General features: G+C 33.8%; 1 protein-coding gene across 22 annotated transcripts in view; it reads right to left on the reverse strand.

The window, feature by feature from the left end:
• LOC148600548 (uncharacterized) overlaps positions 1–27,449 on the reverse strand; it is a 227,300-nt gene that overhangs the window by 14,298 nt on the left and 185,553 nt on the right. For 4 of the 22 annotated variants that reach the window (XR_015917990.1, XR_015917991.1, XR_015917989.1 and 1 more), the window contains exon 2: positions 9,859–9,897. The exons of 2 other annotated variants lie outside the window; for them this stretch is intronic. The gene's annotated coding sequence lies outside the window, so the exon portion shown is untranslated. Of the gene's footprint in view, positions 1–19; positions 3,933–9,829; positions 10,603–27,449 lie in introns of those variants that run through there. 16 more of the 22 variants (XM_088558589.1, XM_088558581.1, XM_088558585.1 and 13 more) reach the window with 11 other exon arrangements.

Consider the following 27,449-nt stretch of genomic DNA (forward strand, 5'->3'; position numbering starts at 1 on the left):
ACTGAAATAGAAGACGTACTTAGTATTTTAAACTGTACAATAACATCTGGTCCCGATTCAATTAATCCTAGATTATTGAAGGAAGCCTCACACATACTAAGCAAACCTCTCTGCAAACTGTTTAATAAATCTTTACAAAACTCTATCTTTCTATCTCAGCGCATGTCACTCCTATATTTAAAACTGGTAAACCCAATGACGTAAAAAAACTACAGACCAATTTCCCTTGTGTGTATTATGTCGAAATGTATGGAACGCTGCGTATACAAACACGTTTATAATCATTTAAGGCAAAACCAACTCCTATCCGAACATCAGTCTGGACTTACGAAAGGGGATTCTGCTGTGAACCAATTAATAAACAGATCAAATGATCTTCGGAAAAGCTCTTGACGCTGGAAAAGAAATAAGAGTTGTCTTTTGTGTTATAATAAAAAGCCTTCGACAGAGTTTGGCACAAAGGTCTATTATTCAAGCGTACAAAATCAGGGAAATCGGGTAGTATATTAGAATGGTTTCGTAACTATTTATAGGGTAGGGCTTAAAGGGTTGTTTTAAATGGGTCACATTCGGATTGGTTGTTTATATAAATGCTGGAGTACCACAAGGGTCTATTCTTGAACCCTTGTTGTTCCTAATATTTATCAACGACATTGTTGACGAAATTCAAGCAACAATCAAACTATTTGCTGGTGACACAAGCCTATATGTCATTGTTGATAATCCTATTAGCGCGGCTGAAACTTTAAATAGTGATATCTCAAAAATTTATAAATGGTCTCAAGATTGGCTAGTGAAATTCAATCCTCAAAAAACTGAAACGATGATTGTGTCTCGTAAAGTAAATAAACCTATTCACCATTCACTAGAAATGAACGGTCACGAAATTGCATCTGTTGAAAATCACAAGCACCTAGGTGTTTATATATCGAGTGATAGTAAATGGATACACCATTGCAATTACATAATTGACAAATTGTACAAAAGAATCAGCATTCTCAGAAAATTAAAATCAGTTCTAGATAGATTTAGTCTTGTAAAATTAAACTTGTTTTTATACGTCCGATTTTGGAATATGCAGATGTAACCAGGGATAATCAAAACCAAACTTTTATTGATAAAATTGAAAATGTACAATAAGACGCTGCTCGTATTGTAACAGGTGGAACAAAATTAACCAGCATTCTAAAACTCTATGACGAAACTAGATCGGAAAAACTGACAGACAGACGTAAGAGACACAAATTATTATATTTTCATAAAATGGTCAACAATACAGCTCCACAATATCTTGTTAATTTAGTGCCCAACCGTGTCGGTAGTAGACACGAAAATAATACTCGACAGACGGACAATTTATTAAATATAAACACTAGAACCAGTCTTTATTATGCGGGCTATTTCCTACCTTCATCTATCAAACTCTGGAAATTGCTTCAACCTGAGATAAGGACATGTAATTCAATTTCGCTTTTTAAAAGGAAACTTTAAGATCTCAACAACAAAGTCCCAGTATATTTCTACACCGGGTGTCGTCTCAGTCAAATGTTACACGCACGTATGCGCATGAACTCAAGTTCTCTAAATCCCCATTTATTTGTAAGGAATTTAACTGATTCACCCAACTGTCGCTGCGATTAGATAAGTCAATATTTTACTCAAAACAATGGGTAAGGGTTTACCAGTCATACCAGTTTACACATTAAAGGGGACGGGTCCGGCTTCGTGCGCAGATGTTTACACATAAAAGGGGGAAGGTTTATTTTGACACGTTCTACACCTTTCTATGTCTGGACAGTTTGGCACCTAACAAAAGTTGTGAATGTCGTTTAATTAAGTAAAGTAATGAACGTACAATATTCATGTACGTCGATTGAGCATGCACGAAAGCGTATTCCGTATAAAAAATTGTTTCAAATTTAGGAAGTACACCACACTACGTCTATACCTAATATCACAACTATATTCGATCTTGTATGGTTTCAGATGAGTTTCGGTTGAAAGAAACCGGCCTCGTCCTTTAGTGGTTTAGATTATTGACTTGACGAAATGCCATAGGATTGCATTCAAAAGCCTTTTGCTCGGCGTATATACATCGAACACTGACTCTAGTCATTTATTTCGATGTGGACAATTCACGAACATGCTGCAAGGATGTGAGGATCGGTTCCTGTCCTTCATCCAACAAATTGCACACATGTGATAGAGGAACCGATCTATACCTCTAAATTTACCAAACTGCGACATTTCATGAACACACTTTTTTCGCTGAAACGCCGAGGAAAAATACAATACGTCGTCCTTTTTACATTCTCACTTGACATTCTAATTTAAAAAACCAAATTTGATTTTTCACAAATCTTAATTTTCTCTGTTTGCCTTATTATATGGACATGCTGTTTTTGTTTTGTTTTGTTTTTGTTTTTGTTTTTTTCTTCAAACCCTTTCTTTCATGAAGTTCTGTGTAATTTACTCTGATAACTATGTTCGGTCGTTTCTCTCTTTCCCAGTAATCTTTGCTCAGAATAAAATTTCCAGTACCCGGAAATAAATTTAATTCTAAATCATAAAAAATTATCTTAGACCCAGCATATTTAAATCACAACCTAATCATACGGATTATAAAAAAAAAAAATACCAGACTTCTTTCTACGTCTATATTTGCGTTTCATTAAAGTTTTACAAGATACATCAGAATCATTCGTATCAGAACTACCACAACAACTAACTGATTCCGTGGAACTGTATAAATCTAGAATCTTTCTAACTCTACTTGAAGCTATACTTTAATATTATTACTTTTTTTCCTTACTTTTTTATATTAACATCCTGGCCTGGGTTTCGTTTAAACAAAATCTCAAGTTGAAAATTTCTTCTGTCCTGTGTTATTCCTCAAATCACCAGTTCCAAATGTTGATTGGTCAAATTTGATTTGGGGAAGCTTAAGGATTTCAGGAAAATCTCAATTTGAGAAGTTTTATGAAACCGGACCCTGGTCTTTAACCTTAACATGTTTCTTATAATTAATGTTACCAGAAACTAATCTAGAAAGTTTTTCACATTTTTTCTTTTCTTTCATCCTTCTTCTATTCTTTCTCCCTCATCCCAACCTCTTTTCTCATTTTCAACTATTTCTCCAATATCATCTTCTTCTCTTGTTGATTCAACTTCTGCAACTGCGACTGCCTCAACGCGCCATACTCCATATCGAAATAACTGCCATCGTGCGAATCCGATCAGTAACCTCTGACTCCGACATCCGAGCCTCCGACTCGAAATTCCGAGCATCCGACTTTAACTTATGCACCTGCAGCTTCATTTTTCAACAGAAAACTGCTCGGCCTCTCCTTTCAACATAATTTGAAGCACCACTACCAGCAACACTAAACATTTTCTTTGCTTTACGGCCTCAATGAAATGTAATTGACCGGATTTCTCGTTCAGAGAGACGACCCAACCGACATTAAAACGTTAATGTTCAATTGCGCCGGTCATTTTCAACTAGCTTTCAAAAGAACCGCAATATATCATTTGACTTCTAAACAAACGTTATATATACTAGTATACATGTACTTCTTAAAGGGTGACTTTCAGCAGAATAATATTTTGGTCGACTTCAGTACAAAATATAAAAAACAGAATATATCTACTCTCAACTTGCCCTTTGGACAAAAACTTAACAAATGTAAATACTATTAATTACCGTAATAGATATAGCCAAATCCAAGCAAAGAAAATACATCAGACCAATAGAAACGAAATCACCAATCCATGAACAATATAAGTGTACACTCTAGGCCTTCTCAGATCAAACCGGATCGAGCTAGCCTAACTAATTAGCTAAGTTTAGATAAAATCAACCTTACATGTATGTTAATGAAGAATCAGACCTCTTTCCAACAATGTATATCTGACCAAATGGCTTTTTTTTTACTAAATCTATAATTAAAAAAAATTAAAAAAAACAAAATTTAACAAACAAACACAAACTTTATGAGTACATGTACTAAATAACACTACACATGTAAGTCTAGTTGACACTTAAAGAAGCATTGAAGTAGTCGCCTGCTACATACATTTTACGTATGCATCCTTAGCTTAAAAGATCCAGCGCTCAATCTGTTAAACGATTTGAGATGTTCATGACACCCACAAAGGAGGGGAAACTGACTGGAAATAAAGGTACAGGTCAGTGGTCGAACTAATAATAATGCAGTTATTAAAGGAGAAAGCACATTTTTTATTGAAATCGTTTACGATAAATTAAATGACTCCTCCGTAATCATGAGTCAAAATTATGTAAATCTAGAACGTATGGTTCAATGGCCGCTATTAAACCAGTGGCGGACTCAAAGGGAGAAATCTTCGAGCATTTATGGGAGAGGCCGCTACTATACATGTATCCTCTGGATCCGCCTAGGACATCGTAGACTTAGGTCTTTTTTATAAGCAGCTGAAACTATAAACTCATCTCTCGGTTTGTATCATGTACATTATAAGTTGCGATATCATGCTAAATATTTAGGATGCCTGAATGATGCAAACTAAATATTACAGATCAAAATGATCTGTATCACCGACATGTGGTATATCAACCCGAGAGTCCTATATCACCCCAAGGCCCACCATTTTGACATGCCATGTTCATTATATCATATTTTAATTATTCAAGTATGGTATTATCGATGTATTCAACGTATCTTTTCATTTCAGGCGAGTTATTTTCAGTTTCAAGATGACAATTATGAGTTTTTCATAAAATTGGGAATTTTCGGATTTTAATATTTTCTTCCATTTCGCCTGTAATGGGCAATGTTTTCAAGTACCCTACTTCAAACAAGCATTTGTTTATTCAGACACATTTATGTAGCATCTTACCTTTCTAATCAGCCAAGGCAATGCACAATTAAACGTATTCCATGCCATTTGAGCGAAAGAATGGTACCCATACTCACTAAAATCTGCCCCAATATGAAAGAAAATTATCGTTTATAGTATACAGGAACTGCACGCAATGTCTGTCTGGCGTTTATTATGGAGATCTTCTTGTATCAATCACATTTTCAAGCCAAATTATACTTTTATTGTCCCGATGACGACAAAATATTTAAACAAAAGGGAAATTTAAAAATAAAACGATTATCACACATTTTAACACGTAAACTGTATATTTTTTGTTTAAAATATCAGTTTTAAATGATTTGATTTTGTTTGCTATGATTATTTTTTATACATATTAGGTTTCAAAGACGCAGCTACGATGAATGATTGGCATACATGTCTCCAACACCATTTAAAAAAAAATGCAAATTTACCACATATGAATTCTGGGTTTTTCACAGACATTTAGTAGGTATGGGGTACCATTCTTTCCCCTTTATGGCTTGTGATACATTAAAGTATGCGATGCCTTGGCTCATATGATAGCTTAGATGCTACATATAGGTGTTTGTATATGCAAAACTTTGTTTGAAGTAGGGTACTTGTGAAAAATGCCAATTAACGTTGAAATGGAAGAAAATATGACAATCCGAAAATTCACCTTTTTTATGAAAGAGTAATAAAGGGAACCAAGGTTATAGCGGTAATCAAAAGAATGTAATCCAGGGACAAAGACCAGACATGGAAAACAGACATACACAACAAAGAACATAAAGTAACTAAAATCATACATACAAAGTAACAAAAGTAAATGAGCAACTCGGACTCCACTAAAAACTGGGAGCATGGACCAGGTGCACCAAAACTTCAAATATTTATTACTTGGGCTAGTTAGAAAGCTAAGGCACTATATAATTGTACTTGAGTATACAAAAGCTTGTTTTGTTTGAAGTACGGTTTTTGAAAGAAATTGCCAATTATAGGTGAAATTAAAGAAAATATGAAATTCTAAAAATTATCCCTTTTTTTATGAAAAACTCCTTATCATCACATTAAAACTGAGAAATACGCCGTCCCCTGAAATGAGAGAATATGTTGAATACATCGATAATTAAAACAATAGTCCCCAACATGTCTATTGTGCACCGTTTATATACCAAAAATTAACATTTTAGCTCATGTTGAGGCATTTTTTATCATGGGTAAGGGTTGCAATTTTCCACCTACCTTGATTTAGAAAAGTTCAAATATTTATTACTTGGGCTCATTTTGAATCTAAGACATGATTTTAATGAACCGTATCACACAAAAGCTTGTTTAAACTACGGTATTTTGAAAAAAAAATACAATATCGGGTGATATAGTAGAAAATTCCCATTTTTCCGATCTTATAGTAATGTCACCCGAAAAGGAAAATATAAGCGCCTGAATTGATCAGATATGTTAGGTACATCATTATCTTAATTATGAATGACTAAATTCTGCTGTGAATGAGAATTTTGTTTGATACTGAGACCAGTTTTCTATGGGTAGGTGTAATATTTTTAACATTTTTTTAGTTTATTCACACTCTATCCTAGGAAGGCTAAGAATCTCAAACAATTGAGTCACAACAATCTTGGCTTTTTGACCCAGAGGGGTACAATTATAGACTTATACAGGAAAAGAATCCGAGAATATTCTTTGGTGACAAATTGATTCGGTAAGTAGATATAAAGGTACCTAAGATCACCATGAAGTTGATGAGTGGGGGGGGGGGGGGTGCACGGTGTTTTTTGTCAATACATGTATTGGATTACGCAAATATCAATTTTCTGTAAATTGTATTTGACTATGCTTTATCCAATCAACCAATTCGAATTTTAATTGAATTTTAAATTTGTATAATTTTAATATTCTAATTTTAAAAATTCTGGGTCCGCGGTTCTCGATTTTTTAATATTTCGCATATCAAACTCATACTTGGCGGGAAAATAACAGACGTATGAAGAAAACACCATATTTGAATACATAAAATTGTATTTTCGTACTAGAGGTATACCTAGTATATTGCGTTGCGATTCTGACTGAAAACGAAAACGATATTATAAAAATAGATTGATATTGGTGTAAAATAAAAGGTAGGTTAATGAAAATTCAAGTAACGTTGTTGTCGAACGTTGTTGAATATAATAATCAGACTTTCTATACGGAGGTTCTTTTTTTTTTCTGTGAGGGAGACAGGATCAATACGTATACGGGGGTTAAGTGGGCGGAAATCTGTGATTAAAATGGCGGGGACGGGGAGCGGTTGTTGATGGGACGGGGAACGGGGAATGCAAGATACAGAAAGCTAATAAAAGGGATCGGGAAGCAATGGTCTAGGGTAAGGGAAGAGGGGATGAAAGACTCCCCTGTCCACCCTCTCTTTTTTATTTTAGACAGCAATATCTGATACACAAGTATCTTCAGTTGCATCACAGATCAATAAACAGAAATGTTCTGTAGACTTTCTTCATTTTTTAATTTTGTTTGTCTCTTCACAAGATTCGGCAAAGTTTGGTTTGTAAAATTTTCGACGCTATTTTCTAGCTTTCAATGACTAGGACATAATTACCAAAGAAGTATTTTTCCCCCCGTGCTTTCGAGACTTCTACATATTATCCTTGATATCGGGATAGTTGTTAAATCATGAAATATTTACGGTAAAATTAACGCAGAAATTTGTTTATATTTTAAATTCGACTTACACAGTTGAGTAAGCGTAACAACAAAATAACTGAACACTAATCCGATCCTTAATCAAGTCAAGACAGAAGAGCTGGCTCTAGAATGGTACGAGAACTGTTCTAAATCTGTCATAGAACTGTTCTTCTGACAGTTCTAGGACAGTTTTGTGGGAGGTTAGAACTGATTTCATCCGTATGTAGCAGTGTGTTGTTATGAACTTAATCAACATAATTATGATATGCGAACAAATAATTTATTATAACAGGCAACCCTACTGTTATGTCCAAAACAAAAGAGCATACTATAACTTGAATTGCACATTTGTATATCTAAAATGTGATTTCAGAATTTGATCAACAGGATTAAAAGCTGCAGAAACACCCAAAAAAATCCTCTACTTTGCACAAAAATGATGTTTAAGACTAAGCAATGCAAATAAACATACATGTTCTTGGTAAAACGCAAAAACATCTGTTCTACAAATCATCTAGTTGAGTTGGTTATTAAAATTGTCAATTAATATGTAATTTCATTTTGGCCCTGTTATACATGTAGGTTTCGGTCAATCATATTGGTCTCGACAGCCGTATTGGCCCTCGGCGATACCTCGGAACCAATACGATCTCCTCGACCAACATGACAGACCTGAAACCTATAACAGGGACAATAAGAAATTACGTATCTATTAACATATAGAAACGGGATGATCAAGATACGACATTTTTTTTCATTTAATGTGCATTATGGGAAATAGTCTGATTGCGGCCCATGGCCTTTGCTCACAGTATTTCATGTGAAACGAGGCAGTCCACATAAGTGATTACTCTGTTCGTCCATCTGTATCAGCTGTGTCATTTTTGTCTATCGATGTTAATTAATATTATAGGTTTCTATGGTATTTGGCTTGTCGGTATATCATTAAAAAAAACGATGGTGGGTGACCTGAACTTTGACCTCAAGGTCAAATTTATGACTTATTGGTGAGAAATTAGTGTCCGGGAAACTTACTTTTTTTTCTTTCAATGCAGGCTTATGATATTGAGCATGGAAATAGATGAACAAATCACAATTAATGGATCGTGTACTATAGTTGGTCACATTTGACCTTAGGGTCAATCTTGTTATCGTTCGATGAAGACTTTTGATATTTAGTATGTGGGTAGATCAACCAAAGACAATGTGTTGTGTATCATATTTGGTGACCCTTGACCTTGAACCTTCACCTCAAGGTCAAATTAAATATTTTTTTAATTAACTGAGAAATTCATATGTGGGCACCCAGATGTTTCCATTTCAATGATATCTAATTACATGTATATATTATAATACACTTTTACTACAATATAGAATATCATTTTTACAGGTTAGAGCTTGGTTAGTAGAAGCGATGAGGGATGCAGATACTCCACAGCAAAATACTACATAACGGGGATAGAAGTTCTGTTATACCACACAGTTGGTTTTAAAAAAGCTGTGCATAAATTGTATGTCGAAACAATTAGAGCAGAAGTTTCAAACCTCATTTAGACCACTTTATTCCATGGTAACAAAACTCTTAATGAAATCAAGAGGTTCAGTGGGGATACAAAAATCTTCTGATCTTGTTCAAGCTGAAACAGAATCTAGATATCAATTAATTTATTGTTACTATTCTGATCATTAAGAAAGTTTCACAATAGCCCCTAACACAGGGACCAACACAGGTTGACATTCTAGAATGGGACAAATCAACCATTAGTCCATGTTCTTAGTACTCTTGGAGATACTTAATTGAAGTTTTTCATTTATTTAAATGCAAATAAATGTTATTTTTATTTTCTTGTCTTATAGTTTGCTTCATTATGACTCTTCCCATATAATGGTGATCTTGTTATGGTGGGGCAAGTAAATTATAGGGTGAGGCTCAAAATCTTTTAACAGGGTAAGCAAATTACAGGTCTGTGCAGCCCCATTAAAAAATAACATCTTGTGAACCCTGCGATACATTCTCTTTTCATTGAATTTGAAATTTTGCCTATCAGAATAATTTTGTTCTACAAAGCACAACAAAGTGTTCCTGACATAATAAAACTTAGAATGAATTTGGAATAGCTGGAATTATCAGTTTTTTTTTAATTAACTTCTTTTCCTTTACCCCCTCTTTGAACATACAAAATAATCCAGGCCATTCACAATCACATGCATGTATACACAAAGCATATCTGTTAAATAAAATAATATATGTTGTTAAATTCTTCACCTGTCAGTGATATATTCAGTTCATATTACCGTTTCACCTCCTTTACTGCGATCTCCTTCTTTGATTTACTACATGTACACAATGTTTAAATTTTAACGTAATATTCCATATAAGGAAATGAAGACCATATTTGGAAAATCCAATACGAGGCTGAACCTATCTCGAAAATTCAGTCCATGTTATATGATGACAAGATAGATAAATAATTGTAAATGTTGGGTTAAAAATTAACTAGCTGCCGTTTTTTTTTTTTTGTTTTTTGTTTTTTTTTATGAAAATATCCCGCGAAGTCCTTATTACTGATAATGCAAGTAATGAGCCGGAATAGTTACCCTCACGAGAACGTATATATGGATGGAGGGTTACGTTATCGTAACCAGTGTAATGACTGCACGGGTATATAAGGAAATGGTTATACAAGACAAGTTACATTAAGAAATAAAAAAAAAATTATATCTAACTCTAAGCGATAGCAATTGTTTGATAGTCAAAGACTAATCAACACAAAAACCTTGACACAATTTTAACAGTAATTTATCAAATATATTCGATTATGGATCGTAGTGGATAGTACAAAGAACTGAAGTAGTACCATGTGAAGTAGAATCTAAATGGAAAATAGATCTTACTCTTTTCTGTCTAGTATTGTCCCGGTGATATTCCCAATAAGTACCAAATTAACTTCTTTGGAAAACGCTCTGTTGTTATCTTTTTTCCTTCCTGGTAGCAAATACGGCTGGTTGACCTTTCAGTGGTATTTTCAACATTGTTAAATCTTTGTTAAATGGAAAAAGATGAAAGATAATCATTTTTCACTAGCTACCTTTTAAATATCATGGCCGTAGCCAACTTTTCTGAATGGTGGATGGGAACTGATCACTGATAAGCAATTTACTTGATTGTCTGGTATGATTTCTCTTTAATTACAGGCTAAGATGTAATCAAGGTTTTTTTTCAAAAGGGGCGGTGCGATCGCACCCGTTGCACACAAGGGTAGATCCAGGATTTTGGATAAGGGGGCGCAAATTCAATTTTTTAGGTTAAATTTTTGAAATATTTTTCTAGATTGGGTGTAATGTAGATATCTTTTGTGGTAAAATTAGCGAGAAATTAAAGTTTCAACCTAAAACCGCCTAAATCTTCCTCTCTCAACTAATGCTTTGCAAATTTTAGGGGGGCCGCACGCCCGCCATGCCCCCGCCTGAATCCGCCCCTGGCACCCCCTAGCTACGGCCTTGAATACAAGTCTATAATGGTATGAAAGAAATTTGATATGAGGGAGTTCTCATGCTACAGTCGCTACCTTACACCCCCTAGCATATGGGAATTACTCACAGGCCCTTGGAACCGGGATTTTTTATCACAAAAATATTATTAAATCGTTCTGTGTCCATATTTGAGTTGTTATGTGTATTCTCAGACACTTGCTATTTAATGCTGTTCATTATACCTTTCATAACAAAGGATTAATTCTTTTGGATGAAATATAATCATGTGATTAATTTTGATATTTTTTGTTTTAATTGGAAGAAAGGTTGAATAACCCCAAAAAAATTCATGCCATCATTAAATAACCCTATTATACACCGGTGAATAACTCCCCAAAATACAAGAGCAGGAAAATAACTTTCAAAATTTTCAGTCACTACACAGCAAACAAACCATTTTTTAAGGATGGCCTTGCACATTTGAAACCATGCATTTTTTTGTCAGTCCTTTGTTTGTTCGGTATAAAGAAACAATTAAGGCACTCTAATTCGGTGAATATCTAAAATTGTTAACCTCACAAACCTCGCTACGGTTATTCCCCTCGGGCTAAAGTCCTCTGGGAAATCACCCTTGTTTGGGTTGACTCGTCTGAATATAGCTGAAATATTGCTGCTCGGACGTTAAACCCCAACAATCAACTTGATCGGATTGACAATTTTGGATATTCACCTTCTAAGAGGGCCGTAATTGTATATTATACTATGCCAAGTTTTTTCGAGAAGGAGGGAGACGAAAAACTGAACATAGCATTAACAGCATTAAATAGCCAGAGGACTTGTCTGAGAATACGCATAGCAACTCAAATATTGACCCAAAATGATTTAATAATATTTTGTGAATAAAAGTAAATTGATGGTCCCAAGGACATGTGGGATGAATTTATGTAATATTTAAGTCCCCGAAGACGAAGTGTTGGGGACCTCTTGCTTTTTTGTTTTGTTTTATTTTCGCTTTTGTTTTGTTGCACGGTTTCTTCCTTTTTCTCTTCTTTTTTCTCACAGGTGAATTTGACAACTTTTCTTGAAAACTTGTATGGAGGGTTTAGAGCGAAATGTTTTCAGAAATTGGGTCTCAATCCATACATATCCAAGCCGCTTAAAAAATTGACAGGATTACATGCCTCCTTGGTCCCCTTTTTTGATTTATTTCTCTATATCCACCACTGTTAGAGAATTCAATGCAGTGTTTGTATTATATGCACCATTGGTCCCCCTTTTGGATTTATTTCACTATATCTGCCACTGTTAGAGAACTCAATGTAGTGTTTGTATTATATGCCCCCTTGGTCCCCTTTTGGATTTATTTCACTATATCCGCCACTGTTAGAGAACTCAATGCAGTGTTTGTATTATATGCCCCCTTGGTCCCCTTTTTAGATTTATTTCTCTATATCCGCCACTGTTACAGAACTCAATGCAGTTTCTGTCAATAGAGAATCACCGAGCGGTGTCAGTTTTTGTCAGAAGAGAATACACAGAGTTGAATCAGTTTCTGTCAATAGAGAATACACAGAGTTGTGTCACTGTCAGTTTATGTCAATAGAGAATACACTGAGCTGTGTCAGTCAGTTTCCGTCAATAAAAAATACACAGAGATGTTAATTTATATTTAGCAGTTGAGTTTTCAGTGAAGGTGGACTTGATTTCTCTAGCTTAAATCTTGTTTTCGGAGCCAGTCGTTTTGTTTGGACTTGGCAAATGTGTATTACCAGACGATGTATGATACTCGGATATTTATAATTCAATTGAATGTTCACAAATACCAAAATATCTTTTATCTTTTATGATGACCTATACACATGTGCAGAGTACAGAGATACATGTAAATTGTATAATATATATATATGATTTTCAACCTTTGAAAATTGTTTGAAAGGGGCATTTGCTCTCGTTTTATTTATAATGTAATTTCAACATCATAACCTCTGCAGGATTACAGGTTAAGATGATTTGTAGATAATATTAATTGCCGAAAAAAAACTGATGCAAAAATAATTCAAGAAGTAGATTTTGTAAAAAATCAAGATTTCATATAAAAAGTCCGAAATTTAAAATGGCGTCTTCTTATTGATGTCCTACATCAACTACATTTACTTGTATGACTAGGGTAAACATGTACACGTAACTACAGTTACCTGTATGACTAGTGTTAACATGTACACATAACTACAGTTACCTGTATGACTAGGGTAGACATGTACACGTAACTACAGTTACCTGTATGACTAGGGTAGACATGTACACGTAACTAGCACTACAGTGAGTGCAAATTCGTGCTTTATTGTTAAAAATGTATTAACGAACAAATTAATAGGTACCTGTCTGAACCCCTTTCCCACTTTAAAATTTGATCTGTTCAGACAAGTGTCCGTGTCCTTTACAATGCCTGGTTTAGACACGTTTTGTATCATTCAGGGTTTGGTTTAGACAGGTTTTGAATCATTCAAGGTCCAAAACAACATTTAAATTGATATTATTGCTTGGAATACTCAAGGAACGTTTAGTCAGGTTTTGGTATTATTCAGAGTTTGGTTTAGACAAGTTTTTGAAATGTATCAGGGCTCTTTTAAGACAGGGTTTTGAATTATCCAGGAATTGGTTGAGACAGGTTCTGTGATAATGCATGTTTTGGTTTTGACATACATGTATTTTTAGGATGATACGTGTCATGATGTTGATAGGCTTTTAGATTATTCAAGTTTGTTTATAGAGTATAGATAGGTGTTTGGTTTATTCAGGTTTTGGTCAAAGCATGTTTTAGAATATTCAGGGTTCGGTCAAGGCATGTTTTAGAATATTCAGGGTTCGGTCAAGGCATGTTTTTTAATATTCAGTGTTCAGTTTAGACATCTATTTAGATTACTCGAGATTGGTTTTAACATGTTTTAGAATTATTCGTGGTATTGACAAGTTTCTGGTTTATTCACGGTTTAGATATGTTGAGATACGGTTGAGATGATCTCTCAGGGTTTTGTTAAGGTAGGTTTTGGATTATTAAGGGTTTTGTATAGACATGCATCTTGGATTATTCAGGGTTTCGTTTAGACATGTTATATAGTATTAGGGGTTAGATAGATTTCATTATAGCTATAAATGACAGGACTGTTGCACACGTGTTCACGTCAACAGCCGAAAAAAATTAAGACATCTTTTATTGAAGGAAGTACTTTTATTTATAATACATGTAGTGTAGACTTCAGTTAGAGGATCCTTGTGGTGACGTTAAATAACTTGAATTAATATTTTGCCATTTTCAACTTTCAAACATTTTATGAAATATATGCTTAATGTGTATGAAAATGTAATTCGCAGCCGTTTCAACAATGTGTTACGTGTATCGCACGAAGTCGCTTATATATACACATACGATATATACCCTAGGTTCGTACCAGTATACCTGCATTTCTTAAGAACAGTGAAGTTAATTTTATTCAGTGGAGGATCCAGAGTTTTAGGTAAGGGGAGAACAAACAAATTTCTTGACAAGAATACCGGAAAGGCTCACGTAGTGATCTGATTTTGCTAGTGGCATGCCCCCCCCCCCACCAAGAAAATTTTGTAATATTAAACCTCAAATCCTGCATTCTGAGGGTACCTTGAAAAAATTTTTAACAATTTTTTAAAATAACAATTTTCTAAGGGAGGCCTTCCCCCTGGTTCAGCCAATATTATTAAATGATTTTCCAAATAACAAACGTGACAACCAAAATACAACATATTTCAAAATAAACTAGATTATGAAATACGGTATTGTATGACCAGCATGCAAGTCACACTGCTGTAGTGCGATAAGAGGTCGCTGCTAACCGCTGTACCTATTACATAACCCTATGACTTGTCACAACAGCAATAACTATTACAAGGAATGGTATGACCAGCAAGTCACACTGCGGTAGTGTGAAATGTGGTCGCCGAAAACCTTTGTAACAGTTTTGCAAATCTAGCTATTGCCACCGACTACATGGAATGTTGTGACCAGCAACACGCACTGCAGTAGTGTGTTTTGAGGTCTCGGCAAACCATGCAGCAGTTCATAAAGCCCAATCTAATGTAAACTTTTTTAAATCTACGATTTTATGCTTTCAATAGTTTAAGCAAGTACGAATTTACCGTTCGACGGTCTAAGCGAAAGTGACAATTGTAAATGATGACGGGCGTTTTAACGACCTTGAATACCAAATACAGGTCTCTCAAGGTTTATGTTAGTGGGTTAGGGGAACCAACTAGTGTTGGTGGCGACCGGAGCCCAGCCTTCTGGATATCAGACCGAAGAACTCTGTCAGAGTATGTCCTACTAGCGGCTGGACTGCTGTGTAGACGCTCAGGCCTACTCCCAGACCCCACACGGGCTTAGGAGCGTTTCCCCACTCAAACTGTCTTGTAAGTACATCTACGTAGGAATGAAAAATGTCAATGCTAATCACTTGCTTTTATATGGCCTGTTCATATTACTAGATCACATGACTGTTTTGTCCATTACCTCGAACAGGGTATTTTACCTAACCTCGATTATTCTAACAAGCTCCCGAAGGGAGCGTTTATGGTTATCTTATCGACTTGGTTCTGTATACTTATGGCAACAAAAAGCATCATTCTCTAATTTTGCTTCATTTTTCATACCGCTTGACCGGTGTTCTCGTCACTATTGACTTTTTTGTTCTCAGGGATCGACTGGCTTAGAAATCGATTGCCATTGTAGTTATATTTCAGTTAAATGAGATAATTTTGGTGTTTTCTTACCTTAAATAAAAATAATGAAGGGACACGGGAAGATTTGAAGTGAAAAAACCTTTGAAATCGTCTGGTTTCTTTTGGTTGGAATGTTTGCGTTTGTGTGACGTCAGCATGTCTTCTACCAATCGGAATCATAACGTTTCGCGCACATTTCATTTTTGGGTATTTTTGACGTTTTTAGGGCATTAGAGAAGCATAATCTTCACTCAAAGCTTGTTGATTATAAAATTTCTCACTCTCGGGAAATAAATTTTATAGTTTGAATAGCTCGGTAATCCTCGCGATCAAAACTATAAAATTTATAAATTCATCCTAAGGGGCATGTGCGAGAAATGGCGTTAAAACCAATAGTAACAACTGACTTACCTTGTCGAAACGAACCTAAATAATCCTTTCATAATTATATAATGATTATGCCGTGTCTTTAGCTTAACATCATAAGTACAATACAATAAACTAAATCTATGTCAACCTCAAAACGTGTCTACATATCCTAAAATATATATCACAAATGAATAGAATTTAACCCTTTTGGTGCCAATTTCAAATTTTGAACGTTGCTGACGTTGCCACAAAGCCTCAACAAAACGACGTTATCAGCGTCAAATACTTTGGCGACGTCATGAATACATGACAAATAATTGCGATTTCAGCCTTTTTTTCAAATTGCTGTTGAGCAAATTCTATCCGATCGATATCAATGATATTTTGGAAAACGTTCCTCATTGGTCTGAGCTTGACATTGAGATTCATAACATTGTGCTAGCTTACTGTCTTTCAACGGAGATATTCTGCTATAATGATTGAACATGTCTGGAAACGTTTCCTTATAAAGACGTTTCTTCTTTGACAGTGTGTACTTAGTGATACAAATTAAATATAAATCATTGATCTCAGTATCAGTCCGAATCGTACAGTTATCATGATACTATTTATAAATCAGTCTTTGACAGGGTCGGATTCATAGGGACGGACCTATGAAAAAACACACAATTTATCGAATCAATGATTAACACCAAAGACAAAAACATGTATCAATGAAATCAATTTTTTTTAAGTGGACAGTTACTATAAAATCGAGAATTAAAGGTGAACAGATAACAGTGTATCAGTAGAGCGGAGATGAGTATACTCTCACTGGGTTAGGTCATGCCCCCTATCTCGACGTACACCAGAGACACATAGCTATAAAATTTTAAGAGGTCAGCCTCAAATATGTAGTAGTGTCGAATTTTACCCATATATTATGTTATATGTGTATTTACTTTGTATTGTAAAATTCTTATATTGTTGTATTTGGTAAATTAATAAAATAAAGCATTAGTAAAGCCTTATTTGAAATAGACTATTTTGAAAAGTACACGTAATTACTGATCTTTGGTTTTGATTGGTTATTGGAAATTCCGTCATGATTTTGCGCAATTTTTGGTTTTAAATTGAGAGTGGTGCTCGGGGTCGATGTGATTGATACAAGTTGTATTCTACAATTCTTGCCAGTTTTTATTTTCATGAATTGATGAACAGTTAAAACCCATTACAGACATAATGACCTTGTAAGTTATTTTCACATTTTTTAACACTCTAATTGTATGATTAACGGAATAAGGGACATTTTATTTATTTCTACGCAGATTTCTATTTGCACGATCCTCGAATGTTAACAAGAGCGGAGTATGAGTGTTACATGTAAGATCATTTCATATTTACATATTACCGCTACGTTTTTATAACACATTCAGGTGTTTTCTGATCCTTTTGATTCTGTAATTGTGAAGTACCAAATGTGCATATGTGCGGTGCAAATAATGCACAAGGTAGTTGCACAATAAATCTATTTCATTTTACATAGTGTATTTGCTTGAGTAACCGATGTGAATCATAACATATCGTCGAATCGACACAGATATTGATTATAATACTTGTATAGTTGATTATTGATTTCGCGGGAACAAGTATTGACCTATTGTGTATTGGTTTCAGATTTCACGGGAACAAGTATTGACCTATTGTGTATTGGTTTCAGATATGCTGAGATGTTTTAACTAAACTGATTGTCTGGTTCACTCGAGCATAATATAGCTCATTCCACAAATGATAATCGCTAGCTATTTGTATATGTATTTTCTTTAACTGTTCAGGAAATATCCAAGATAACTTTCCTTGAATGTGTATTCGAATTCTGACGTCATTTGTTTTTATTGCTACAATATTGATTATTGTATTATTTTAAAGGAATATGTTTCATTTGTCTTTTATCATTTTTACCAAAATTATATATATATATATACACATTAATCAAATATTGAACTATAGTGAATGTTAGATTACAAGTAGTTTTGCATATTTTTTATAACTGTTTGTTAAGTTAAAAGTACATGTGACCTTTTGAACTTAAGAACATTCTATTGTGGTGTGTATTGGGTTCTTTATTATATTACTTATTGTGATTGATTACTCATTGTAATTGTGATCAAGCAATCGAATACTACGTGAATCACCTTAATGATTGTCTTTAAATTTAATTTCGTCATATTTATTGTTTCAGAACTATGTTATATATGTATGCTGAATAAAAACAAGAACCTGAATGGTTATCTTTATTAACCGAGTCTGTTACAAATAGTTGAATGAAGATGAAGTAGCACGTTATCTTTAAGTCTGTAAGTCCAGTGTTTACAAGGTTTACCCGTTAAAACAGGGGTCACTCCATGTTGAAAATGATGCGGGGATATAGTCTCTCTTGGTTTAAATTACACTTACATTTGAAAAAAAGAAGACCGCATGACCCTTCAAATTGTCCATCAGATTTTGCCGAATTGCATAAATGGAATGTACACTTAATCTATCCAGAAAGTTACTCGTCATTATATGTTTTAGTTTAATAGTTCGTAGACTTAATTTTCTCCGTGTTCATTACAAAATACAGAAGAAAAGTATTTCAATTGAAGAAAAGAACAGTCGAACAAAATGACAACACAAAAGAGAGCAAAAAAGAAGAAAAGTAGAAACAAGAGTTACTTACGACTTTTGTGAGTTAGCTGAATAAAAGTAATAACAAATTTACCGAACTAAAAGTCATAAATCGACAATGAAGATATCAAATAGTAAAAAAGTCAAGAATCAAGGATAAACCAGAGAAATGAAGTTAGCAACAATGTTCCTTACATAGTACAGATAGCAACAATGTTCCTTACATAGTACAGTTAGCAACAATGTTCCTTACATAGTACAGTTAGCAACAATGTTCCTTACATAGTACAGATATTTTCCAGTGAATAGGCTGTTAAACCAATTTGTATGGCTGGTCGAACCTCCAAAAGGTACATCATGGAACTAAATATATAATTTTGTAATAAAATAAGATAAACTCGACAATTTTGTCATCGTTCAAATTGCACTGAATATCTATATTGGCTCGTTCAATATAGGGTTTTAGTACAACAAGTGCTTGTACAATATATATTTCGTGTTCTTGCAAAAGAATCTGTATATCATATCTAAAACTAACTATAAGCATTGTACCATTTTTAGTGGAAAAGGGGGCTAGGATGTTTAAAGGGAATTTAAAGCTTATTTCTCGATATGATTAAATTTACTGAAATATGAAGTTTACTGATTTTTTTTACAAACGAAGAATTAAACCAACTAGAACTAATATATGCGTTAAAACTATAACAAATTCCAAGAAAGAAAATATTTTTTGTGCATATCTTGGGTATCGTTGATGAATGGATATTTGAATGACTTCAAATCCATGCTTTTCCACTTTCTACGACCGACATCCAATTTCTATAAATCTTCTCACACCTTTCTACTGATACATGCATTATTCTGTAATTCGCCCATTGATATGTAATACCTGTGTTAGTTCATCAGAAATTAATAACCCGAATATGTTGAAAAAAAAAAAACTCGTAACAGTAAAAGTTTTCTTGTGAAATTAAACGACAGCTAGTCTAAATATTGTCAATGTGTCGTACATACATACCTCTCATGAGGCGACGGTCGAGAAAAGATCGCTTATGACCGCGAAGTATATCGCCATGGGCTATACATGCACTCTTACCTCGCATTTTCACGTAAGATAATTCTATGACGTCATTAACGTGATCTTAAATGAAGACTAAAATATTGGTATTTTTTTTTAAAAATCTGAATCATTAGCCCAACTGAACCATATCTGGTATTTTAGGTTCATTTGACAATAAATTTAAATAAATAACTGAATATTAAGCCAAAACACTTTAAAAGGAGTAATATACATGTATCAGATTTAATATCGAATTTAATTCTTTCCAATTTGTAGAATGGAGTTGAATGGATTTAAATGGAAATTTACAAATTGTTTATTACATCATCGTGCACTTCCTTTCTGTCAATCTAAAGGATCTTATGGTTTTAATAGAGTGGAGCTAGATATCATTAAGTGAGCTTTCCTTAATTTATTTTTCTAGTTTTATTTAATTTTTGTAATCAACAAATTTCGTTCCCGAGAAGAGTTCAACAAGTATGCCTGTCAATGTAATCCATGAGGATAAAAAAAATGCTAATTTTGCCTGGTAACCTGTGTAGCCTCAAACACAATTTTGACCCTTGGATAAGGTATCAATCTTCAAGATATCTTACTTTAATTTCTCTTTTTCCAAAATCATCCTGGTTGTAACGTGCAATACACATGCATGAGTCAATGGGAGATAACTCTATCTGTCATTGGCAAAAAATGAAGATGAATGTAATAAAACTGATTTATGTATCAATGAGACAGAACGTTGTCACTTTCCTATATGTATAATTGGTCGATAACGGTTCAGTTGTAAATGAACACTTATCACACCTTCACAGATATCAATATACTTTTGATAATAAATATGTTGTCGGAAATATTACTTTTCCACATAAACACACATTTCAAATGAACGAAATGAAAATATATGTTATATAAGGTATGCTCATTACGAAAACCATTTAAATTCTTGTATACCTTTGTCACAAATTTGTAATCGTCCTCAGTCGAACATAATTACATTGACACATCGTAGTAATACACCACTATAGCCCGTTACTGGCTCCTCAGATTCGCAAATCCTGTTTATAACGGAAGCGAAATCGTCGTTGTCATATTAGTCGTTCCGGAACATTTTACGATGTTACGACTGGAATATAAAACTGGTATACTGCAAGTACAGCAAAATTTAAGGAAACGTTGTATGTCGTTGGACCATCTCGGTGGAACCTCCAAATGTCGCAGTGAAATTCACCCCACGAACTAATCTAGAAAAATATGGCCACTGCTATAAGAAAATGAGCCGTCCAACTTTTAATATTTTATTATATTCTGAAAAACAATAATCATCAATTGTAAATAAATACAATTCATTAATAACACATAGATCTAAGTATAAAATACTATATTTTCTCCAGGAACAAAACCTGAAATCTATGCTCAAAATATTCGGAACTTAGATTCAAAAGTATAAATGTACTTGACTAAACTTTCCATTATAAAATGTAAAATCTTTATCTAGTGTGAATTTATCCGAAAATTTATCCAAAATGTTACTGATAAAACTGTATTCGAATTACTATAAAATATCATGAATTAGAATAATAATTTCTACATAGCTAGTAATTTGTCTTTATTTGTGACACTGAATCTGGACCAAACATAATTTAGTAGTAATATTTCTTTAAATAGTACATAATGCAACAGGTTAAACGCGCGAAGCGTAAACGTAGTAAATAACTGTCATATATAGTATAGTATAGTCCGTTCCGTATATCTGTATATGAATGAAAAGGTCTCTAGTATTATAGTCTTGTCCAGATATATATGATTTATGACCATGAATGATTATATGAATAATATGCATGAATGAAATAATTAAACAAACTCTATGAACATGACTCCACAAACCAGACACACAACACATAAGATAACTATATAGACCAAATACCCAGTGACATTCAATAATACCGATCAAATTTAGACAAATTATATGACGCTTTTATCAGCAAAATACATCAGTTGAATGCCTTTAATCTGTTAAGTAAACACTTAAATTGATCATCACGAGAGATTTATATACATTTCAATCTTTATGCTGTCATTGAAAAGAATAATTTACGATTTTAAGGTAAATACAGGAAACATTATGATGTACATGGTTGATTCGATGCCACTGTTCAAGTATGTGCATTTGTATTTCAGTTGGTATATATTTAGTATTGTATTGTTTGCACACGATAATTTGGACTAGGTTATTTGGCAGGGGGGTAAACCCACTATTTTCAATACATTGGTATAGTCGATAAACTGTAAACAACCCTTTGACGTTAATTAACTGATCTCATATGGTTAAGTCATGTGATTTGGACATATTAAAGCCGTTTCAATTCCGCAAGTTGCAAGACCTGATAGGGTAGTCAAGAACGTTAACAAAAATCCTTACTCGCTCAATTCGTTCTGCACACTCTACACGTTCACGTGGTGGAATGCTCTCGGACCCACGTGGGGTCTTGGAGTAGGCCAGAATGCCAACACAGAAGCCTACCCGCTAGTAGGACATACTGTGACAGAGTTCTTTGGTCAGGTATTCTGAAAGCAGGGTCCCTCTACCGCCAACTATTAACATATATCTACCAACAGACTCCCCAGAAGGGGCGGTCGTGGAGATCCATAAGCATAGTCAAGACCGTAAAAAAACTCAATCATCATTAATTCGTTCTCTTTTCGATCCTGCGGTCACGGAGCTTAGACGAAAGTCTCGCAAAGCGATCGACATTGTCTAAATTGTCATATAAAATGTATTACGTTATATTGAGTGATACTTCTAAAGAAAAATAGTATTTAGTAATGATCTTTTGGCGAGAGTCATGCGTTAAAGCTTTCCAATAATTTGACGGAACTCGCCGTGAACGAATGTAACTTAACGAAACTCACCCTAATATTATCTAAGGCGACAGACCGTGAAGGACAGGAGAAATTATTTATAATTAGTACAGATGAAAATCGTGGAACAATTCATATTTATTTCAAAGTTCATATCTTTTTTGGTGATCAACGATATATCAACACAATATTTTGAATCTCCATCTCTGTGAAGTACTTCCTATAAGTAGATAAATGCGACAGCAAAGGCGGGTCCAAAGATAACAAAAGGAGGGCGGATCGGATAAAAAGTAGGATACAAATTACAAGCATATATTAATAACTCGTTTTTGTCGTAATTTTGCATGAAATTAGCATTTTTCAAGAAAAAGGGGGGTCCAAACCCAAACCCCCTTCAGGTTCCACAACTGCGATATAATTTTTAAAACTTTAATGTTAAGGATATTAGTAAGTGTCATATTTTGAAGAAAAAAATTGTAGTTAATTGGTTATGTTAAAATTTGGAAGAAAGCACAATTTTATGAAGCACGGGATATATCATCCCTTTTAATGACTGTGCAGAAAAACAATGCACTAAAAGTCAACTAACTTGTGTCACTTTTTAAACGTTTAATAACAAGTCAATCGCTCCACATCATATCTCGAGACTTGGAATATTGTATTTAAATTAATGTGTGCCTAATGTATATATTTCAACAATAAGATTGGAACTGAACTATGGTACTGATATTGTTCCTGTATGTTCAAACAACACAAATTATAATTTAAAGAACGACTAATAAATGCGCAACTAGCTAGATCTTCCTAAAATAAAATGAATGTCCAATGACGTTTTCAAAAGCAAAAAAACTATTTTATGTTATGTCATTTGATTTCACAACGCTTTTTCACTTAATTTTTTTCTTTATATACAAGTTTCATTTACAGTTGCTACTTTCCTACAAGTACCACATTTACATGTTTATTAGTCTAAATTCTTATCTGCCTGCATGTACAATTTACATGTTGTCCTAAAATAATTCAAAATTCCTGTTTTAAAACCTCGATCTTTCTGAATGCAAAGTGTCTGCATACATGTAACTAAATCAAAAATGCACGTAATTTTAGCACGCTAATCATATTTTCAATACTAGTACCTTAGTGTATAATAAAGTTATGATTATCATACAAAAGTCATGTATCTGAATATACATATCCATGCAGATTATTGAGTCTAAAAACACCACGTGTGAGGTATTGCATTCAGGCGCGGATCAAAGGAGGGGCATGCCGGGCGAACACCCCATTTCCCCAAAATTGGAAAGAATAATTTTATTTGCATAAAATCTTAATTTTTCACGAATTCCACATCCCTCGAGCCTCGGGGAAGGTACATACAAACAAAATTATTAAGCGAAGTAGGAGTACTTCGTTATGTTAAATTGTTCGTTGTTGGTCAATGAATTCACGCTCATCACTGCTGAAGATTGTCCTTTCTGTATCTTTCTCAAGATTCCAGTAACTATTAGATATTTATGAATGGAAATCATTGACCGTTTCCTAATTTATCTGATGACGAACTTAATGATATTCAGTATTCAGTATAACATAACACATATTGATTGCAGTGGAGGGTGGTATACATGCACTTGATCACCATACTAAGACAAAATTTTACGACATACCCCTGTCAAAACCATCAGTTATTAACGTTTAAAATGCGCATTACATCCTGAGCGAGAATGACTTAAATATGCTTGCGCAATATGCTTGAGACAAGTCACGGCAACGAAGTCTATATCTTAAATTCAATATTCAATATTCAATTCTATAGCAAAATATTATTCAGTACTTTTTAATGTGTCTTATTATGTTTAAATGATGTGAAGCTTTTAGAAAAAAAAAATCACATTTTAAAAGTTACCCCCCTCCCACCTTGTCATAATACCAGCGATACGTGTTTCTTCATAACCGAACGAAAAGGTACGTATGAAATCATTAATGTTAATTGTGTCATAAATAAAAGGCCCCGTATGTAAAGGCATCCATTTATTTTAATCATAAATATAAATGAGTTAAACCTTAGTTTGTGCATTATTTATACTGTCATTGTAGTCATTCTACATAACAAAACAGACGATCCCTATCGGTACTTTCGTTCGGAAACCTGCATTATTTATACTGTAATTGTAGTCATTCCACATAACAAAACAGACGATCCCTATCGGTACTTCCGTTCGCTCGTCAAGTAGCCTCTATTCATCGTCTAAGTACCATCAAGTTAATTGTATCTTATAAGGGTTAAGTTAAAAAAGAGTTGCATATGATACTTTTGTTTCAATAAATGTTCTGTTGAATAACTCATTGAGCATACTCAGTGGGAAGTTTCTATTAAGGGTTTATACTCAGTGGGAAATTTCTATTAAGGGTTAATACTCAGTGAGACCTTTTTTTAAGGGTTTATACTCAGTGGGGAGTTTCTATTAAGGGTTTATACTCAGTGGAAAGTTTCTATTAAGGGTTTAAATACTCGGTGAGAAGTTTCTATTAAGGGTTTATACTCAGTGGGAAATTTCTATTAAGGGTTAATACTCAGTGAGAAGTTTCTATTACGGGTTTATACTCAGTGGGAAGTTTCTATTAAGGGTTAATACTCAATGAGAAGTTTCTATTAAGGGTTATACTCAGTGAGAATATTTTATTAAGGGTTTATACTCAGTGAAAAGTTTCTACAAAGGGTTTATACTCAGTGAAAAGTTTATATCAAGGGTTTATACTCAGTGAGAACTTTCTATTAAGGGTTTATATTCAGTGAGAATATTCTATTAAGGGTTTATACTCAGTGAGAATATTCTATAAAGGGTTTATACTCAGTGATAAGTTTCTATGAAGGGTTTATTCTCAGTGAGAAGTTTCTATTAAGGGTTTATACTCAGTGAGAAGTTTTTTTAAGGGTTTCTATTCAGTGGGAAGTTTCTATTAAGGGTTTAAATACTCGGTGAGAAGTTTCTATTAAGGGTTTATATTCAGTGGGGAGTTTCTATTAAGGGTTTATATTCAGAGAGGAGTTTCTATGAAGAGTATATACTCAGTGAGGAGTTTCTATTAAGGGTTAATACTCAGTGAGAAGTTTCTGTTAAGGGTTAATACTCAGTGAGGAGTTTCTATTAAGGGTTAATACTCAGTGAGAAGTTTCTGTTAAGGGTTAATACTCAGTGAGAAGTTTCTGTTAAGGGTTAAATACTCAGTGGTAAGTTTCTAATAAGGGTTAATACTCAGTGAGAAGTTTCTGTTGAGGTTTATACTAGTGAGAAGTTTTTATTAAGGGTTAATACTAGTGAGAAAGTTCTATTAAGGGTTAATACTCAGTGAGAAGTTTCTATTAAGGGTTAATACTCAGTGAGAAGTTTCTGTTAAGGGCTAATACTAGTGAGAAGTTTCTATTACGGGTTTATACTCTGTGAGAAGTTTCTATTAAGGGTTAATACTCAGTGAGAAGTTTCTATTAAGGGTTAATACTAGTGAGAAGTTTCTATTAAGGGTTAATACTCAGTGAGAAGTTTCTATTAAGAGTTAATACTAGTGAGAAGTTTCTATTACGGGTTTATACTCAGTGAGAAGTTTCTATTAAGGGTTAATACTAGTGAGAAGTTTCTATTAAGGGTTTATACTCAGTGAGAAGTTTCTATTAAGGGTTAATACTCAGTGAGAAGTTTCTATTAAGGGTTAATACTAGTGAGAAGTTTCTATTAAGGGTTGATACTCAGTGAGAAGTCTCTGTTAAGGGTTAATACTCAGTGAGAAGTTTCTATTAAGGGTTAACACTAGTGAGAAGTTTCTATTAAGGGTTTATACTCAGTGAGAAGTTTCTATTAAGGGTTAATACTCAGTGAGAAGTTTCTGTTAAGGGTTAATACTAGTGAGAATTTCTATTAAGGGTTTATACTCAGTGAGAAGTTTCTATTGAGGGTTAATACTCAGTGAGAAGTTTCTATTAAGGGTTTATACTCAGTGAGAAGTTTCTATTAAGGTTTAATACTCAGTGAGAAGTTTCTATTAAGGGTTTATACTCAGTGAGAAGTTTCTATTAAGGGTTTATACTCAGTGAGAAGTTTCTATTAAGGGTTTATACTAGTGAGAAGTTTTTATTAAGTGTTAATACTCAGTGAGAAGTTTCTGTTAAGGGTTAATACTCAGTGAGAAGTTTCTGTTAGGGGTTAATACTCAGTGAGAAGTTTCTATTAAGGGTTTATACTCAGTGAGAAGTTTCTATTAAGGGTTAATACTCAGTGAGAAGTTTCTGTTAAGGGTTTATACTCAGTGAGAAGTTTCTATTAAGGGTTTATACTCAGTGAGAAGTTTCTATTAATGGTTTATACTCAGGGAGAAGTTTCTGTTAAGGGTTAATACTCAGTGAGAAGTTTCTATTAAGGGTTTATACTCAGTGAGAAGTTTTTGTTAAGGGTTAATACTCAGTGAGAAGTTTCTGTTAGGGGTTAATACTCAGTGAAAAGTTTCTATTAAGGGTTTATACTAGTGAGAAGTTTTTATTAAGTGTTAATACTCAGTGAGAAGTTTCTGTTAAGGGTTAATACTCAGTAAGAAGTTTCTGTTAGGGGTTAATACTCAGTGAGAAGTTTCTATTAAGGGTTTATACTCAGTGAGAAGTTTCTATTAAGGGTTTATACTCAGTGAGAAGTTTCCATTAAGGGTTTATACTCAGTGAGAAGTTTCTATTAAGGGTTTATAC

Source organism: Perna viridis, chromosome 13 (genome assembly GCF_037379345.1).
Source record: "Perna viridis isolate PV_CMFRI_1.1 ecotype Kerala chromosome 13, ASM3737934v1, whole genome shotgun sequence".
In the NCBI taxonomy this organism is placed as follows: domain Eukaryota; kingdom Metazoa; phylum Mollusca; class Bivalvia; order Mytilida; family Mytilidae; genus Perna; species Perna viridis.